Genomic DNA, 20,065 nt, shown 5'->3' on the forward strand with positions numbered 1-20,065 from the left:
ATATGGATCAAACTGGGTGAGCTGCAGGCCTAACACCCTGCCTGCACTATTGCTCCCTACCGCCAGATAATAGATTTTTGTTTTGTTTTGTCTGCTTATTGTTTGTTTGGGCCTCCAAGGCAGTAGTCTAAAGGCCTGAAGACCCTCCCTTCAACCTGACCCTTGCAGTTTTAACATGTGGAGCCTAAGGATGTATTGCTTTGGGCCCTTGCATTTGGAGGGAGATGTTGAGGTGGGGGGGGCTAAAATAATATCAGCCTGCCTTTAGGCTTCCCCCTTGAGCAAAGATGTTTACCTTTGGGGTCCAAGTAGATTAAGCTTTTTCCCTTTGCCCCACATGACTATAACTTTGTCATCTGACTTTGGAGTCAGAACTGGGTTTGAATCTGGGCCTTGTTCCTGTGTGTCCATGGATTTTATAATCTGTGGGACAATTGGAAAGAAATGACTAGATGGATTCCCGACCATGATCCAGAGATTCACAAATGAATCTTGGAACCAAGCAGCTCGCCCAGAGATGTTCCAGACCTCGCGCCAGGCCGATTTCACCGGGGTGCCTCAGACAGGAGCAGGCTTTGTCCCTCCACCTGCCCTATATGAAGCCCAGCAGCCACAAATCTCCAGAAACTGATGAAAAACCCAGGTAAATGAGGCCAGTGACTGAAAACTCCAGGCCTCAAGGGATGGGGACTGGTCACTCCTTCAGGGTCTGGCTGTCACGCCCACAAACTTTAAGCGAATTAACGGCCATGATCCAGAGACTTACAAATGAGTCAGCTCGCTGCAGAGATGTTTCAGGACCCCAATTATTTAAAATTTTAGAATTCCAGGAGTGGGACAGCTCATGCTATTCATAACAAGCAATACAAAATATATTATCTAGCATCTGCCTGTGGGGCAGGCTTGAGTGGTGGTGGGAAAATTTAAAATAATAGTGGTGGGAAGGTGTCATGGTGGTGGGATTGGTGTTGAAATATTGAATGTAATCAATTATTGTGGACAACTTTGTGGAAAATAAGATGTTTACATAGACTAGAACTGAGTTAGTTTTATTTGCAAGAAACTTTATAAGGGCTAAACTTTATATAAATGTATGAAAAGTCTAATATTCATTGCATCCAGAGATTATATGCTGATTTTGGTGATAATACAGCATGTAGGGTGCTTTTCTTGCATGAGGATAACCCAAACTTGATCCGCTGTACCACATATGATTATCAAACCCATCAGGAGTCATTCCTGAACATAAGGGAATGGAGTAAGCAATGAGCACTGCTGAGTGTGACACATATACACAAAAAGAAGGAAACAGTATATTCTGTATTTTTTTAGTATTAAGGAATCTATCATTTAGTGTGGTGCAGGGCAAACAACATGTAATTTGAAAACATACACGCCCAAATCTGAATCTTTATTCTAATACTTAGAACTATGTTGTTTAAGCAATGAACTTAGCCCGTTTTTTCTCATCATTAAAAACAAAACAACTCCATCAGGTACAGAAAAAGAGATGATAAATAGTATAATTCTTGTTTCTCTCATATTTCCTTTTTCTTTCCTTCAAAAATATGTGAAAATATCATCACCAACCACACACAATAGAAGTGATGCTTCTTTAACATATGTAAAAAAAAAAGAAATGACTAGATGAAATAAATACTATGGTATTTACAGTACTGGACCTAAGTGCTATGGAGATAAAGCAGGTAAGACAGAGATGAGCGTAATGGAGCGTATTTGCCATTTTATTTAAGTAGTAGAGGACGCTTCATTGGTAAAGTGTCATTTGGATAGAGACCACCCTGAGTTCAGGGCTTGGGGGTTGCTCCTGGTGGCACCATGGCACCAGGGGATCATGAAGTGCTGGGGAATCTGACCTGGACTTCCTGCCTGCAATGCAAGGCATGTTTATATCCCTTTGAGCTTTCTCTTCAGACTTTAATCTTTCTTTCTTTCTTTCTTTCTTTCTTTCTTTCTTTCTTTCTTTCTTTCTTTCTTTCTTTCTTTCTTTCTTTCTTTCTTTCTTTCTTTCTTTCTTTCTTTCTTTCTTTCTTTCTTTCTCTCTCTCTCTCTCTTCTTTCTTTCTTTCTTTCTTTCTTTCTTTCTTTCTTTCTTTCTTTCTTTCTTTCTTTCTTTCTTTCTTTCTTTCTTTCTTTCTTTCTTTCTTTCTTTCTTTCTTTCTTTCTTTCTTTCTTTCTTTCATACACCCAGATATTCTCAGGGCTTACTCCTGGCTCTGTGCACAGGGATCACTCCTGGTGGAGTTTGGGAGACTGGGGTACTGGGGAACAAACCCAGTTCACCAGGTACAAGGAAAGTACCTACCCACTGTACTATATCTCTCTGCTCTCCCATTCTTATTTTTAAATGAATTTCCATACTGGGGGCTGGAGTAATAGCACAGCGGGTAGGGCATTTGCCTTGCATTCAGCCGACCCGGGTTCGATTCCCAGAATCCCATATGGTCCCCTGAGCACCGCCAGGAGTAATTGCTGAGTGCATGAGCCAGGAGTAACCCCTGTGCATCGCCGGGTGTGACCCAAAAAGCAAAAAGCAAAAAAAAAAAAAAAAAAAGAATTTCCATACTGTTTTCTGGGGACCATCTGAGCTATACCCAGCAGTGCTACACCCGTCAGGCCTTTACACTACTGCCTTGGAGACCCAAAGAAAGAATAAGCCGTGCCATGTTGGGAGTTGAATCTGGGGCCCTAGGCCTGCCAGGCTGTACTCCATTGGCATCCCTTCTGTCCCCCGTTTTCATTTAAGGTTGCACCAATTTATATTCCCAAGGGAAGTATACTAGAATTTCTTTCCCACCACATTCTTATCAATACTAATTTCCTGTCTTTTAAAAAAAATTTTTTATTGAATCACCATGTGAAAAGTTACAAAGCTTTCAGGCTCAAGTCTCAGTCATACAATGATCAAACACCCATCCCTTCACCAGTGCAAATGTTCCACCACCAAGAACCCCAGTATACCTCCCATCCCACCCCGCGCCTGTGTGGCTGATTTTCACTTTACTTTCTCTTTACTTTGATTACATTCAATATTTCAACAGAAAACTCACTAATATTATTTGGAATTTTCCTCCAACAATCAGACCTGCCGAAAAGGCATCATTTGATAATTTGTTTTCCATTGCTGAGAATGAAGAGCATATGAGGTCACGCGGTTTTGGATTTCTGGTATTTTAGTAATTAAGTCCAGATAAATTTCTGCCAGAAGTCGCATCATCGCAAGCTCGTACCTCTGTTTAGTGGGTCTTATAAAATGGTGGTTGCTACACTGCTGGGGAAAGGAAAGGCCTAGAGAGAAAAACCTTTCCCCTCCCGGGGCAGCATGGGGCCATAGCTTAGTTCATAGTCTAGAGGCATTTCTGCAAGAAGCCACTGGATGATGAAAGTAGTCAGTTGGCCTCCAGGATCATGAGCGTTCAGGAACGGAAAAGCCATTTGTGTGCCTCATTTCCTATATTTTTATTTATTATTTTGTTTTTGGTATATACACGACTGTTTTCAGGGCTTACTCCTGGCTCTATGCTCAGGGATCACTCCTGGTGGTACTCAGGGAGCAGTATGAGGTGTTGGAGATTGAACCTAGGTTGGCTGCATGCAAGGCAAGTGCCCTACCCGCTGTTCTATGGCTCCAGTTTCCATGATATAGGCCATTTTCATAGGATGAAGTGATGTTATTGTAGTTTCGATTTGCTAATAAGTGATGTGGAGGAACCAGAGATAGCTCAAAGAACTGTGTGCATGGTTTGCATGTGGGATGCACAATTTTGATTCCCAGCTCCACTTGATCTCCATCAGTGTAGTCCCCTTCTCCCAGCAAACAAAACCCAGACAACAACATCAACAACAAAAGTAACGTGGAACACTTATTTCATATCTGTGGGTTATTTGCATATCTTCTTTGGAGAAGTGTTTACTTACGTTTTTGGCTCACTTTGTTCATCTTGTGGTGGGGGGGCACACCCAGTGGTTCTCAGGAGTCCCTTCTTGCTATTCACTCAGTACTTACTCCTGGTGGTGCTCGAGGATGCTGGGATGCTGGGGATTGAATCCAAGTCACCCTCTAGGCTGTACTATCTAGCCCTTTGGCTCATTTTTTTAGTGATTATTTAATTTTATCTGTTTGATTGTTGTTCTGGGGGTCAAATTCAGGGCCTCACTGGGCCATGGATTATTAATTTTTGTGTGACTGAATTGTGAGCTCTTCATACAGTTTGGTTATTAACTCCTTCCTTGTCTGATATCTGATGCGAATCTCTTTCTCTCCTAGATTTGGTAGGATTTTGTTTGGTTGGTTTTCGAGCTACACCTGGTGATGCTCAGGGGTTGCTCCTGGCTCTGCACTCAGGAATTACTCCTGGCAGTGTACAGGGGACCATATGGGATGCTGGGGATTGAACCTGAGTCACCCTCGTGCAAAGCAAATGCCCTATCAGCTGTACTATCCCTTCAACCCCTTGCTAGTTTTTTTCCCCACCATGGTTATTTCTTTGGCTGTGCAGATTTTACTCTTATGAAATCTGATTTTTGAGGAAACACCTACATAAGTATTGTTTATTCTTTTTTTTTAACATTTAGACACCATGATTTACATAGTTGCTTAAAATAAATTTTTAGGCATACAATGTTCCCACCTCCAATTCCACCTGCACTACCCACTGTCCTCTTCCCTCCATTTCTGACCCCGAATTCCCTCCCATCCCCATTCTGACTTTCTGATAGTTACATTTTTTTTTTCTTTTTGGGTCATACCCAGTGATGCTCAGGGGTTACTCCTGGCTTTGCACTCAGGAATTACTCCTGGCAATGCGTGGGGGACCATATGGGATGCAGGGGATCAAACCTGGGTCGGCCGCGTGCAAGGCAAATGCCCTACCCGCTGTGCTATCATTCCGGCCATCTGATAGTTACATTTTTAAGTTTTTTTTTTCTTTTTGGGTCACACCCGGCGATGCACAGGGGTTACTCCTGGCTCTGCACTCAGGAATTACTCCTGGTGGTGCTCAGGGACCATATGGGATCCTGGGAATCGAACTTGGGTGGGCTGCATGCAAGGCAAACGCCCTACCTGCTATGCTATCGCTCCAGCCCCAGCCCCAGTACATTTTTAAGTTTAATGATTGTAGTTTGAGTCCCATGCTTACTGTAATGTTGAATCTAGTGGTTTAGCTAAACTTATCCTTTTGTTTATTCATTCTACTCCTTTCCTTTGTTATTGTGGGAGTTACTCCAAGTTGTGATTGTACACTTGGTCTTGGTGCGCTCTTCGGGGGGCATATCTGGTTGTAGTGCTCCCACACTTGCTGTGGTGTTGTACCAGGGGTACATACTTTAGTTGTTTTGCTTACACATATTGTGGTTGTGTTGCTTGCAAGAGGTCCCTGCAATGTTCGCCAGTATCTTCCTGAACTGACTTTGGGTAGAGGAGACTGGGGGGAGGGGCCAAGCAGATGATTATCATAATAGTCCGGTGAGTATGTTCAGCTTCAAGCGTTTTTACCCTTGTCAGCTAATTAAGTGACAGTTTGTCCAAGTGGGGCTGAGAGATGGTGGGAGACAGGGAGCCCGTGCCTGATCACGCGTTCAGGGTCTGCAGGGGATTATAACGTGACAGCAGTTCCAGGCAGAGCTTCAGTGTTTGCACAGGGCTAATGGATAGGAGCTAATTGACAGGCTCTTGGCTCTGTGTGCATGATGGTCAGCTGGTATGTCTGAGACAGGGTGATAAATGCCCCATTCAATTCAGGGGCAGTCATGGTCAGGGAGACCCAGTCAGACCCCGTTACTGATCTGATGACAAGTGCACGGGGTATTAGCTGCTTCACCACAGATGTCTTCTCTGGAGAACCATCTCTGTGTGCAAGAGACTGAATGAGATTCTTCACAGTGAGAGATATTGCATATGATTTTCTTTTTTAAACAGGAAATTTTCACATCAGGACGCAGTCAGTGATGAATTCCTATTATTCCCTATTTAACTTCTGTAAGAAAAACGCGAAAAGACATGCACATTTGTAGAAATGAATGTGTTAGCCATGCTCATAATAGCTCACTGTAGGCATCTATAATTTTACATCTTTAAAATCTCCTCCTCGGGGCTGGAGCGATAGCACAGCGGGTAGGGCATTTGCCTTGCACGCGGCCGACCCGAGTTCCAATCCCAGCATCCCATATGGTCCCCTGAGCACCGCCAGGGGTAATTCCTGAGTGCAGAGCCAGGAGTAACCCCTGTGCATTGCCAGGTGTGACCCAAAAAGCAAAATAAATAAATAAATAAATAAATAAATAAAATCTCCTCCTCTTCCTCCTCCTCCTCTTCCTCCTCCTCCTCCTCCTCCTCCTCATCCTCATCCTCATCCTCCTCCTCCTCCTCCTTCTTCTTCTTCTGCTGCTGCTTCTTATTTTTCTATTTTTTTTTGGGGGGGCACACCCAGCTATGCTCAGTGTTTGTTCCAGGTTCTATGAACAGGGATTACTTCTGGTGAGTTTGGAGGATTATATGGGGTGCTGGAGATTGAACCCAGGTTGGCTGCATGCAATGCAAGCGTCTTAACTGCTGAACTATTACTCTTGCCCCTTACTTTAACGTTTTTTATAAATCCATTTTACGATTTGTTTGTGTGTGCATTTCTTTTCCACTTTTTACTGTTGAGCCATATGCAGTTGGGCTCATGGGCTACATTCTGATATAGTACTTGGTGCTTTGTCTCTCCTGGTGGTGACTCTGTTGAGTGGATGGGACCTAAGGCCTTACACGTGCAAGGCAAGAACTTTATCACTGAGCCCTGGCCCCTTTGGTATATATTTCTATGGGTCAGCAGATTTAATTCTGATGAATTGGATCTATTCTGGTTTTGTGGAGAGATAGTCTCTATTGTAAATACTCAACCCTGTTTTTGAAGTAATGGGCATCCACACATAGTATATAACAAGCCTAACTTTAATTGTAGACATTGACATTTGTCTACAAGCCATATTTTTTGTTTTGTTTTTGTTTTGCCATATTTTTTGTTTGGTTTTTGTTTAATTTTGGTCACACCTGACAGTGCTCCAGGCTTACTCCTGAGCCTGTGCTCAGGGATCAACTCTGGTGGGGATTTCTCCAGCACAAGACTTTTTCTTTCTATTTCCCTATCTATCCATAGATACAGTCTAAAAACCACTCATGGTGGGCGGAACAAAGAATATAGTGGGCTGCATTTGTTTGCTGGGCTCTTGTTCTTCTGGCCTCTTGTTTAGAGCAGGGCTTCTTAGCCTTGGCACTATTACCAATTTGGGCCAGATACTCTTTGCTGTGGGAGATCTTCTCTTGCATTGCAGAATGTTTTGGAGCATCTCTGGTCTCAACTCAATAAATGTGGATGGGACCTTATTGGTCCCTTTTCCTTGTGTACTATCACAATAAAAAATATCTCCAAATCAGACATTATCAAATGTTTTTTAGGGAGCAGAATTACCCCTGCCTAAGAACTTCTGATTTGTCCATATACATAGTTAATTAACCAAATACTTTACCCAAGATATACAACAGTTCTCTTCATTGACATGACTTGCAATACTAATTCATTCCTTTTTAGTGCTGAAGTTTGCCCATTTACCAGAAAGATATTCATGTTGCTTTATATTTTTGGGGGGATTATACCAGGTGTTGCTCAAAGTTTACTCCTAACCATATTTAGTGCTGAGTATCAAACCAGGGGTGGTTACATGTAAAGCAAGCACCCTATCTGCCTCTATATTATCTTTGATTTTTTTCCATTGTTGTTAATTAATTAATAATTAACTTAAGTTGAGACCCTGGGTTTGATCCTTGGCACTGCATGGTCTTTGACCATTACCAGGGTGTAATGTACACACAGCCTGGAGTAGACCTGAGCACTGCAAGGTATGATTCAGGAAAAAAGAAAGAAAGAAGAAAGGAAGAAAGAAAAAAAAAGAAAAGAAAGAAAGAAAGAGAGAAAGAGAAAGAAAGAGAGAAAGAGATGGGCTGGAGCAATAGCACAATGGGTAGGGCATTTGCCTTGCACGCGGTCGACCCGGTTTCGATTCCCAGCATCCCATATGGTCCCCTGAGCACTACCGGGGTAATTCCTGAGTGCAGAGCCAGGAATAACCCCTGTGCATCGCCAGGTGTGACCCAAAAAGAAAAGAAAAAGAAAGAGAGAAAGAGAGGAAGAAAGAAAGAAAAAAAGAAAGGAAGGAAGGAAGGAAGAAAGAAAGAAAGAAAGAAAGAAAGAAAGAAAGAAAGAAAGAAAGAAAGAAAGAAAGAAAGAAAGGAAGGAAGGAAGGAAGGAAGGAAGGAAGGAAGAAAGAAAGAAAGAAAGAAAGAAAGAAAGAGAGAGAGAGAAAGGAAGGAAGGAAGGAAGGAAGGAAGGAAGGAAGGAAGGAAGGAAGGAAGGAAGGAAGGAAGGAAGGAAGGAAGGAAGGAGGAAGGAAGGAAGGAAGGGAGGGAGAGAGGGAGGGAGGAAGAAGGAAAGAAAGAAAGAAAGAAAGAAAGAAAGAAAGAAAGAAAGAAAGAAAGAAAGAAAGAAAGAAAGAAAGAAAGAAAGAAAAAGAAAGAAAAGGAAAGTTAAAATGTAGGGGAATTGAAGATGTCTCAGGGCAAAGAGTCTGCTTTGCAAGAAACATTGTGAGTTTCCTAGTACTGCCTGGGTACTGAGCACCATCCTGGTCATGGTTCTTTGAGATCTTTGGGATCACAACAAATGTCTGATCCCCACAGACAACACATGCATCCCCCAGCAAGCGCTGTGAACACCAGGGCTAGGTCACCATGGGGGCTTGAGAGTGAACACTGCAACCAAGCGTGTGACCTCCCAGTCAGCATGGCCACTAAAATAAGTTGGAACACCAGAGCTGAAGAGTGGACCCCCTCATGTGTACTGCAACCAAGTATGTGTGCGTGACCCCCCAATTATTGCAATGACAAAAAGGAAAGGAAGGGAAATAAACCACAGAGGAATTTAAGTGCAAGCAATAAATATCTGGGGAACAGAGTTCTCCATATTGGTTATACAGAAATGTAATCCATATATCTGACTTTTAGAATTTACTGTCTACTTCGAAGTATGGTCCATAGACAAAAAAAGTAAGAAAATTATTTCAGATTGTGATGAGTGCTACTAAGAAGTTAAAAGAGGGCAGTGAAATGAAAATTGGTGTGGACGGGTCTACTTTGACTCATATTGTCAAGGCCGCTTTTTTTTTCTTTTTGGGTCATAGCCGGCGATGCTCAGGGGTTATTGCTGGCTTTTCACTCTGGAATTACTCCTGGCCCTGGCGATGCTCAGGGGATGTTGGGAATCGAACCTGGGTCGGTTGCATGAAAGGCAAACACCCTACCTGCTGTGCTATCACTCCAGCCCCACTGTCAAGGCCACTTTAAGGAGGTTAAATTTGAGCATCCAAGATAGAGTGATTGAGGATAAGAAAGGTCCTAAGGATCTGGTCCTGAAATAAAACATCAAATCTGGTGTGAATAAATGTGTGTAGGGTGAGGGATAGAAGACAAGGGGAGGAATTTTCTTGGCATGCTGAACTTTCCAGTTCTCCTAACAAGTTGTTTTTGTCTTTCTTTTTTTTTTCTTTTTGGGTCACACCCAGCGACGCTCAGGGTTACTCCTGGCTTTGCAATCAGGAACCACTCCTGGCGATGCTTGGGGGACCATATGGGATGCCGGGGATCGAACCCGCGTTAGCCACGTGCAAGGCAAACGCCCTACCCGCTGTGCTATCGCTCCGGCCCCTGTTTTTTGAGTTTTGCGAGGCGTATTCCCTCAAGTCAGAATGTGTCTGTGAGGCTCCCTCCTTCCTCAGTGCCAGCTGTTCCCGGCTCTGGAGGGAGCCTCTTACCCAGCCCCACGGCACTCTGGACTGTCACGTGACAGGAAGTTCATGTCTGTCTTATTTAATACACTGCTTCTGTATTATTGCAGTGTAGTCCTTCTTTCTCATCATCCTGGTGAACTCTAATTTCTTCATTAAGACCAAACCTTACATACTGCTTTTCCCAGACTCTCCAGGGAAAACTTCTCTGTTCCTCTATGGCCTCAAAAGTACTTTATGTGTGCGGCCATCAAACATAATGTTCCATCTACTCAGTCAATAAGCATTGGTCTAATATCTGTCATGCAATGTGCTAAACAGGGCTCTTGTGGTGAGTAAAACAGACACAAAATGAAATAATTGCTAGGTGTTGATAGTACATTCTGTGAAAGCTGAGTTGGAGAGGAGCAAAGCATAGATAATCTACCTTTTTCTCCAATTCCAGAACCATTATTTTTGGTTTTGCTTTTTTTTTTTTTCTAGTGTTGTTCTGTGCTCAGGGCCACTTCCAGTGATGTGTGGGGGATTGTGAGGTGTAAGGGATCAAACCTGGGCCTTTAACACGCAAAGCATGTGCTTAACCTGTAATGTTTTCTTTCCAGCCTGCCAATCCAATTCTAACAGATGTCCAGGAATAAATAAGACTGTATAACTCTGATCTTGGGAAATAAAACCAGAGAGAATGAGGGAGAAGAGTAGATGTTCAGGCAGCAGGTCTGGCTCAACAGGAAAGAGTTCAGCCCCCCAACTGGAGGTTTGAAAGAGTCAGAGCAGAATGTACTATCCCACCTGGAAACCGAAGTGGGGGGATGCTTGTGGTCACTAGCAGAGATGCAGTGAATTCCTGGAGTCATCTGCCATAGACGGTGAGAGAGTGGGATGGAGGTAAAATGGCTTTCTGTTGAGAACATACTCTCAGGGACTCAAGAGGTACTGGAGAGACTCAAACAATGGAGAGACACTTTTTTTTTGTGGGGGGGTCACATACGGTGATGCTCAGGGGTTACTCCTGGCTCTGCACTCAGGAATCACTCCTGGCAGTGCTGGGGAACCATATGGGATACTAGGGATTGAACCCGGGTCGGCTGTGTGTAAGGCAAACACCCAACCCTCTGTACTATCGCTCTGGTCCCAGGAAAAACACTTTGAAGTGGATACTCACTTTGAAGTGGGAAAACTTGGGTTTAAGAATGTTATTAAGACAATCTTGGGGGTCTAGTGATAATATAGCGAGTAGGGCACTTGCCTTGCAGTTGGCTGACCCAGTTTCAATCCCTGACAGCATATATGGTCCTTTGAACCTGCCAGGAGTGATTCCCTGAGACAAACCCAGAAGTAAGTCTTGAGCACAGATGTGGCCCCAAACCAAAAACAAAATAAATATGACAATCTCATTTGGTAGTTGGTATAGGTCACCAAGACTGAGACTATGTGCAGGTTAATTCTAAGAGCTTCCACCTGGGATATTTTCGAGGGGATATTGTGTTTAGAACCAAAGTGTGCTCAGGGGGCCTGAGAGTTCCTCTTGACAATTCTTAGGCAATGGAGGTCTGAGGATGTGATGCTGCTTGGACATTGCATTACTGGATGATCAAGATCACCCTGGCAGTGCTTGAGACTCACTGGGAAACTATCTGATGTTGGAGATAGAACCTGTGTCTACTGCATGCCAAGAACCTAAATTTTGTATTATTTCTCTGACTCTCCATCTGGAATTTTTTTTTTTGGCAGGGAGGGCAGGTGGGAACTACATCTGGCAATACTCAGGTGTTACTCCTGGCTCTACACTCAGGAATTACTCCAGGTGCTGCTCAAGGGACCATATAGGATGCTGGGAATTGAACCAAGAGTTGACAGCATGCAAGGCAAGTGGCTTCCCCACTGTGCTATCCTTGGAAGTTTTGTTTGTTTTTGGTCATCCCAGGTAGTCCTCATGGCTGCGTCAGTTGCTCCTTTTGGGTCTCCTGCATGCAATGTATGTGCTCTAGCTTTTATAGTTGTCTTTCATTTTGGGGTTTGGGGGCCACATCTGGTGGTGGTCAGGAGTTACTCCTGGCTCTGCACTCAGGAATTACTCCTGGTGGTGCTTGGGGAATCATATGGGATTCTGATAGTACCTGAGTCAGCTAAATTCAAGGCAAGTACCCTACCTGCTGTACTATCACTCCAATGCCCAGCTCCCCATCCCGCCTGCTTTCTTTTTTGTTGTTGCTGTTGTTGTTTTTGTTTGGTTCTCTATCTTTTTTAAAATTTAATTTAATTTTTATAAAATTATTCACAATATTTGAACACCAATTCCACCACTGTTACACCTCCCCACCACCATATTTCGAATGTTTCCGTCCCGAATCCCAAACCCTGCCCCCAAAGCAGAACCAAAATAACTTATTTTGTATTCCTTGTTATGAATAATCTGCTAAAAATGATCCAAAAAAGTTTTCTTAGAGGAAAGTGTGTGAAGATCATTGTATTTCACTCAGGAGCCACTAAGCCCTTCTGTAAGAGATTAGTAACATGTTGTTAAAGGTTGAGACTTGTTGAGACTTGTGTGCTTATATATATGTATATATGTAAACATATTTACATATATGCATATATGTGTATATATATATATATATTTACTATCTCCCTGCATTCACCTCAAACTTTTTTTTTTTAAATAGCCACACCTGGGCTGGAGTGATAGCATAGCGGCTAGGGCGTTTGCCTTGCATGCGGCTGACCCAAGTTCTATTTCTCTGTCCCTCTCAGAGAGCCTGGAAAGCTACTGAGAGTTTCTCGCCTGCACGGCAGAGCCTGGCAAGCTATCCATGGTGTATTTCATATGCCAAAAACAGTAACAAGTCTCACAGTGGAGACGTTACTGGTGCCCACTCGAGCAAATTGATGAGCAATGGGATGACAGTGATATAGTGATACAGCCACACCTGGTGGTGTTCAGGGCTTACTCTTAGGTTTGCATTCAGGGATGACTCCTGGTGGGGCTTGTGGGATCATATGGGGACCTGGGGATCAAACCCAGGTTAGCTGTGTGCACAGTAAGCAACTTACCCACTATACTTTCTCTCTGGCCCCTAGCCTGGGATTTTTTTTTTTAAATGAATCTTATTGAGCCTCATACTATATTATAAATCCATTACTACCTCTAGAAAGATGACCAATGGTTAGAGCTACTATCAATAATATAAAAATATCTGCACGCTGGGGGCTGGGGCAGGTAGGGTGCTTGCTTTCAAAGATTTGGTTCCTCCAAACCCCACCAGGATTGGTTCCTGAGCACAGAACCAGGATTAAGCCCTCAGCACTGCTGGGTGTGCCCCCTCTCCCCCAACTTCCTGCACCGCACTAAAAGAACATTTGCACAAGGAGGAAAAAAAGACTTCTAGAGACTTATATGAATCGTGGAATTCAAAAGCACTGTAAGGGACCAGAGAAGAGAGTCCAGTGGGTAAGATGCTCGTATTGCATGCAGTCTACCTGAGTTCAGTCTCCACCACCTCATACAGTCCTCCGAGCCGGCCCCTGAATGCAGGAGTGACCCCTGAATGCAGAAGCAGGAGCAAGTCCTGAGCACAGCCGGTGTCTTCCTGCTCCCCTGCCCCCCACCCTAAATAATCCCCCCCACACACCCAAAAAAGTCCAGACTTTGAAGAGGCATTGTGAATTTCATGTAGATCCCTGAGCAAATAAAGAGGACCCAGGTAGATCTCCAGAGGGAAGTGAACACGAGCTTCCTCAAGTTTGTTGAAGATGTTGATAGAGCAGACCCAGGAGATATGCCAGGGAATAGTTTCAGAGTTATATATAGTTAGAAGTTCTATGTGAAATTAGCCACATATATCACAAATTATTGGCTCAGAAACTAGAAAGGTGAGGGGGCTGGAGCAATATCACAGCGGGTAGGGCATTTGCCTTGAACACGGCCAACCTGGGTTCGATTCCCAGCATCCCATATGGTCCCCTGAGCACCGCCAGGGTGCAGAGCCAGGAGTGACCCCTGTGCATTGCTGGGTGTGACCCAAAAAGCAAAAAAAAAAAAAAAAAGAAAAGAAAAGAAAAAAGAAAGAAACTAGAAAGGTGAAAGATCACATTCTCATAGTTTTAGAAATGAGAGTGCAAAAATTGAGAGTATTTTCAAGGAAGGCCACACATATGAAGAAGGAAAGTAAGCCCTTGGTTGGGCCCTCTTCTGACACTCTGTGATTGGAGGCTACCAGGTACCCCAAGAAGCAGTAGAGAAACCTGAAATCCCGACGGTGTTCCTCTGCGCGTATTGTTAGGAGTACTGACTAGGTGCTGAGCCCTGCAACCCCGTTAGCAGTTGGAGGATTTATAACCTGAAGACCATTCCGATTTTTTTCTTGGCCCTCTCAGTGAATGTGAGTAAAACTGTCTACGGTTTATTTTGTTTGTTTGTTTGCTTGTTTTTTGGCAATACCTGGCTTATTTAGGGCTTATTCCTGCCTCTTTGATCAAAGATCACTTCTGGTGGTGCTGGGGACTAAACAGTGCCGGGGATTAAATCTGGGTCTACTGTGTGCAAGGCCTTACCTGCTGTACTATCTCCCCAGCTCCCCTAAAGCTTTCTAGTTGCCTCCATTAGCTTTTTTGTTTTGTTTTGTTCTTGGATCACACCTGGTGATGCTCAGAGCTTACTCCTGGCTCTGTGCTCAGGGATCACTCCTGGCCGGCTCAGTGAACCATACGGGGAGCCAGGGATTGAACCTGGGTCAGTCATGTGGAAGGCAAATGCCCTTCCCTCTGTACTATTTCTCTGGCAACAACTTTCTGCTTTTATTTTATTTTATTTTTTTTTTTATTTTTTTTTTTTTGCTTTTTGGGTCACACCTGGCGATGCACAGGGGTTACTCCTGGCTCTGCACTCAGGAATTACTCCTGGCGGTGCTCAGGGGACCATATGGGATGCTGGGAATTGAACCCGGGTCGGCCGTGTGCAAGGCAAACGCCCTACCCGCTGTGCTATTGCTCCAGCCCCAACTTTCTGCTTTTAAAGGGGTGCTAGAGACACTCTTTTACAAGGCAGAGAAGATAGGAGTCAAATGTCCAGACAGTCTGAATCAGTCTAGCATGTCACAGGCAGAGACTGGCACTTTTGAGGAAAAGGCTTACAGGGGAAATTCCACCTTCTTGATCCACAATGATCCCTTAAATTCTTCTAATTGTTGAAACTAATAGGGGAAAAGGAGGAAGGGAGGCAGCTTAACTCATGGAACAAAATAAGTCAGTTGGGTCATACCTCACAATGCTCAGGGATTACTCCTGGCTACGTGCTCAGAAATCTCTCCTGGTGGTGTTCAGGGGACATATGTAATGTCAGTAGTCCAACCAGGGTTGAATGCACGCAAGGCAAGCACTTTACCTGCTGTACTATCTCTTTATACCAGTGGAGGTGATTATAGAGTATAATTGAGGACTACAGACTGTCTATAGACTGTGTATATACCAGTATCGTGGATGGATTATAGATATCCTTAGACTTCAATGACTGCAATACACAAGGATTGCATGGGACAGACTGATGCCCTAATATATGAACCCATAAATTCTGGGACATACGTATGACAGTGGACACTTCTGAGTCCCTAAAAGACAGAATACTGGAGGAAGTTGGTGTCCAGGAAGTTTCTGGCCAAGAAAATTCCAATTACAACAGTTACAAGAACATCAAGAAAAGAGGAAGTGGAAATGCACATAAAATATGAGCTGTTTTCTATCCTCCCAAGAGAAGACCTCAACCAGAGGAAGATCCAATTGTCTTTTGGAGAGAAAATCCCTAGAATTAGGAACAGTCAAGAAAAGGGTCAGGGCTGGAGCAGGTAGGGCGTTTGCCTTGCATGTGGCCGACCCGGGTTCAATTCCCAGCATCCCATATGGTCCCCTGAGCACCGCCAGGGGTAATTCCTGAGTGCAGAGCCAGGAGTAACCCCTGTGCATCGCCAGGTGTGACCCAAAAAGCAAAAAAAAAAAAAAAAAAAAAAGCAAAAAAAAAAAAAGAAAAGGGCCAAGTTTGGGACTGTAAAGAACTCAATGAGATGAGAGATGAGCATATGCTTTGTAATCCTATAGACTGGGTACAATTCCTGGCACCTCATGGTCTCTGAGCATCGAGGAGAGTGACCCCTGAGAGTAGAGAGTAGAGCTGGGAGTAGTCTGGGACCACCACTGGGTGTATCATTCCATTCACCCCACTCCCCCCCTCCGTATGAAAAAAGAAAGAGGTAAGAAGAGCATCAAATATGGGGCTAGAGCGATAGTACAGTGGACAGGGCATTTGCCTTGCACATGGCCAACCAATGTTTGATCTCTGCCATCCCATATGGTCCCCTGAGCAGTACCAGGAGTAATTCCTGAATGCAGAGCCAGGAGTAACACCTGAGCACCTATAGGTGCGTGCTCTTCCTGCCAAAATAGCATCACATCTAAAATCATACTTGTTGGTCAGGTCACAAGTAGCAAGCACCTAAGTCACCTACCACAAAGACAGAATAGATTAGACACGAAGATTCCAGTAACAGATAGTGAAGCTTAGTTTCCTCTGGAAACTATGGAAAGAGGGAAGGAGACTGAAGACATGAAAGTTATGGTTCGTCGCATGCTGGGGAAAAAGGCAGCTCAGATAGAGAAGGGACCACCAAGTAAAAGGTGCTAGGAGGGCCCGTTTGGGATGGGAGATGCGGGCTGAAAGTAGACTATTGACGGAACATGATGGCCACTTAATACCTCTACTGCAAACACAACACCCAAAAGGAGAGAGAGCAAAAGTGAATGCCCTGCCACAGAGGCAGAGTGGGGTGGGGGGAGGACGGGGTGGTGGAAAATGGGCACTGGTAGAGGGATGGGCATTCGACCATTGTATGACTGAAATGCAAGCATGAAAGTTTGTAAGTCTGTAACTGTACCTCACGATGATTTACTAATACAAATTAAAAAAAAAGTTATGGTTCAGTGTTGGACCCTGGCAGTATTCGGGAGAGTTAGGAGGGTGTATTGGATGGGATCTAGTCCAAACTCTCTTTTTGGGTGGGGTGAGGGTTTGGCTCATACCTGGCAGTGGTCAGAGGCTACTCCTGGCTCTAAACTCGGAGATCACCCCTGGCCGTGCTCAGGAGAACATGTTCAGCACCAGAGATAGATCTAGCGTTGGCTGCATGCAAGGCAGTTGCCTAAACCTCTGGACTCCACAGTCTTCCCCACCCTATTGTCCTAAGCTCTTTAGTTAAAGTGCTTGCCTGAAGGTGTACGGGGATGCTGGAGATTGGATTGAAGAATGAAGACTTTATGCTGAGTTTATCACCTCAGAGCAAAGTGGAACTGAAGGTCACGGGCAATGCAGAGACCACAGTTGGGCTGCTGGTGATGGACAAGGTTCTCTATGTCCTGAACAGCAAACGCAAGCTCACACAGAAGAAGGTGAGAGGATGTGGGCTTTGGGAACAAGAGGCAGCCTGGACATTTTGTTCTCTTTTATTTTGTGTTGGAGTCACACCTGGTCATACTCAGGGCTTACTCCTGGCTCTGTTCTCAGGGATCACCCCTGGTGGTGCTCAGGGGACTCTATGGGGTGCCGGGGATCAAACCTGAGTCATCTGTGTGCGTGACAAGCACCCTCCCCTCTGTCCTGTCTCTCCAGCCCCAGTCGCCTGAAAATTTCTAACTAGAGCCTCAGTTTCTTCAGCTCTTCAGGTGGAAACATCAGGGAGTGGCTCAAAGGGCTGAAGCATATGCTTTATATTTGGGATGCCTGGGCTTGATCCCCTGCACTTCTAGGTCCCTTGAGCACCTCCAGCAGCAGCCCCTGACACTGAGTTGCCCCGAGCACTTTTGGGCATGGTCCTTTTAAAAAGGGACAATATCCTTGTGTGTGTGCTGGAGCGATAGCACAGTGGGTAGGGCATTTGCCTTACATGTGGTTGAACCCCAGTTCGATTCCTCCGTCCCTCTCAGAGAGCCCAGCAAGCTACTGAGAGTATCCTGCCTGCTCGGCAGAGCCTGGCAAACTACCCAAAAACAATATGCCAAGAACAGTAACAACAAGTCTGACAATGGAGACATTACTAGTCCCTCTTGAGCAAATCGATGAACAATGGGAGGACAGTGCTACAGTGCTACAGTGCTTGCCTGAAGCATATGGGGTAGACCAGGGTCGCCTCCTGATGCTCTTCAGACATACATGGAAAATCAGGGCAAGAAAGAACCCCAGTTTTCTATTTTTTTCTACTTTCACTCTGGACACTCCAACTACAAGTTTTAATTTGGGAAATTAGTTCAGAAGGTGGAAAGAGACAGTGTCAGAAGAAGACGGAACTAGCAATAGTTTTCTCTCTCTAAAATGGGAACTGATCAGGCACAAGGGAAGCACCACAAACTTGAGTAGGAAAGCACATCCTGCAGAAAACAGTTCAGGAAGTCCACATTGTCTGAGATAGATGAGCTTTTAGATCACTTTAAAGACATGTTGATTAATTGCACATTATCTCTGGGTTCCATCTCCCACAGAGTCCCTTTTGCATAGAAAAAAAAAATCAGGTACAATCTGGGTTTCTGTGGATTTCCTGACTCTGACTAGATAGTCCAAAATAGTTTAGCACAGAGTGTTCTGTGTACAGAATGGCTTAGCCACTTCCTATGGACGCAGTTGTTTCCAGCCTTGGATGCCAAGCAGGTATTATCAGATCCCTCTGCCGAGGACAGAAACAGGGTGGATTCCCCCACACCCCTTCCCTCTGCTGATGTTACAATGATGGGGGTGGCGGCAGTTGCGTACACCACCCTAGGTTGTGGTGCTCACACTCTTTAGTGGAGCTTGCTGGGAGTCAGGCATTAGTTGTGCCACTTGCACAATTGGCTACTGTGTTTGTGGGGAGTTGCACACTTTAATTGTGATGCTTGCACACATCTGGTTGTGGTGGGACTGGAAACAGCTTGTTGTGCAGAGGATCCCAGAACGCAGAGCTGCCCAGCAGATATCAAAGTCCAAGAATTATGCTCTGAACATGTGGGAGCATGGTGGGGAATGAACTCTCAGCCTCACTCTTTCGAAGCTTTAGCATTGAGTCCCCTCAGGGTAGGTGTTATCTGTCTTGTATAGGTCTACCAACATTAAGGGGTAGGGTTTCAGGAGCCTTCGGTACCATTTAGAGGTTGCTAGAGAAAGTGATTGATCATTTAACTTTATCTGAAAGTGTTTATTCATTTACTTATAGCATTTATACATTTATGAAAATATATACTTACATATATTCATGTATGTATATGTACAAATTCTCCAAAACCTTGGAAAACAATAGTTCTTCAAGAGTTGTAAATACGCTTTTTTTTTTTCTTTTTGGGTCACACCTGGCAGGCGATACACAGGGGTTACTCCTGGCTCATGCACTCAGGAATTACTCTTGGCGGTATTCAGGGGACCATATAGGATTATGGGATGCTGGGAATTGGACCCGGGTCGGCTGCGTGCAAGGCAAACGCCCTATCCGCTGTGCTATCGCTCCAGCCACCCTGTAAACGTGCTTGTCATTTTCCCAGATTTTCTTGGAGAAAATGCCCTTTCTGAATTCTCGGTTCTTAATTTGTAGAATTTAGGAATAATGGGGCACATATTCTGTTTTCAGAGGAGCCATATGATGTAGGTCTGTACATTGAGAAAATTCTATTTAACCCGATAGAGCAACTGACTCAGTGGCAAGCATGTGACCTAAGCTAGACCAATGAGTCTCAACCCCCCAAATTTTTCTATACTTATGTAGCACTGTGCTACATAGAATTGCTAAGTGGGTAGAATATAGATCTAAGCCCCTGGAGCCTGTCCTTATTGCCATCTGGGTACACATCACAGGGAGGATATCTAGGTATAAATCTGCTTCCTGCTAACATGCAGGTGAGACTACCCCTTTACTTGGCTTTAGCTAGTTTTCTGTGACTTGCAACCAAAAATGAAAAACTAAAAAAAAAAAAACAAAAAAAACACGAAAAACTACGAAAAAAACAAGTCATGCTAATACAACAGTGATACCATATGGGAGACTTTACAACTTGAGTCATTTTACTTGCTCTCAGTAAAAGGTGATGACAGGCCATGAGAAGATCCCCATTATTAATGACAGGTCTACCCGTCAATTATGGAAAACTAGAAACATTCATAGTATTTTTTTCTTATGAAAAACTTCCAGAATCATAAAGTCGTTTCTGTTCTAACTTGGTAT

This window comes from Sorex araneus, chromosome 5, assembly GCF_027595985.1.
Source record: "Sorex araneus isolate mSorAra2 chromosome 5, mSorAra2.pri, whole genome shotgun sequence".
NCBI lineage: Eukaryota > Metazoa > Chordata > Mammalia > Eulipotyphla > Soricidae > Sorex > Sorex araneus.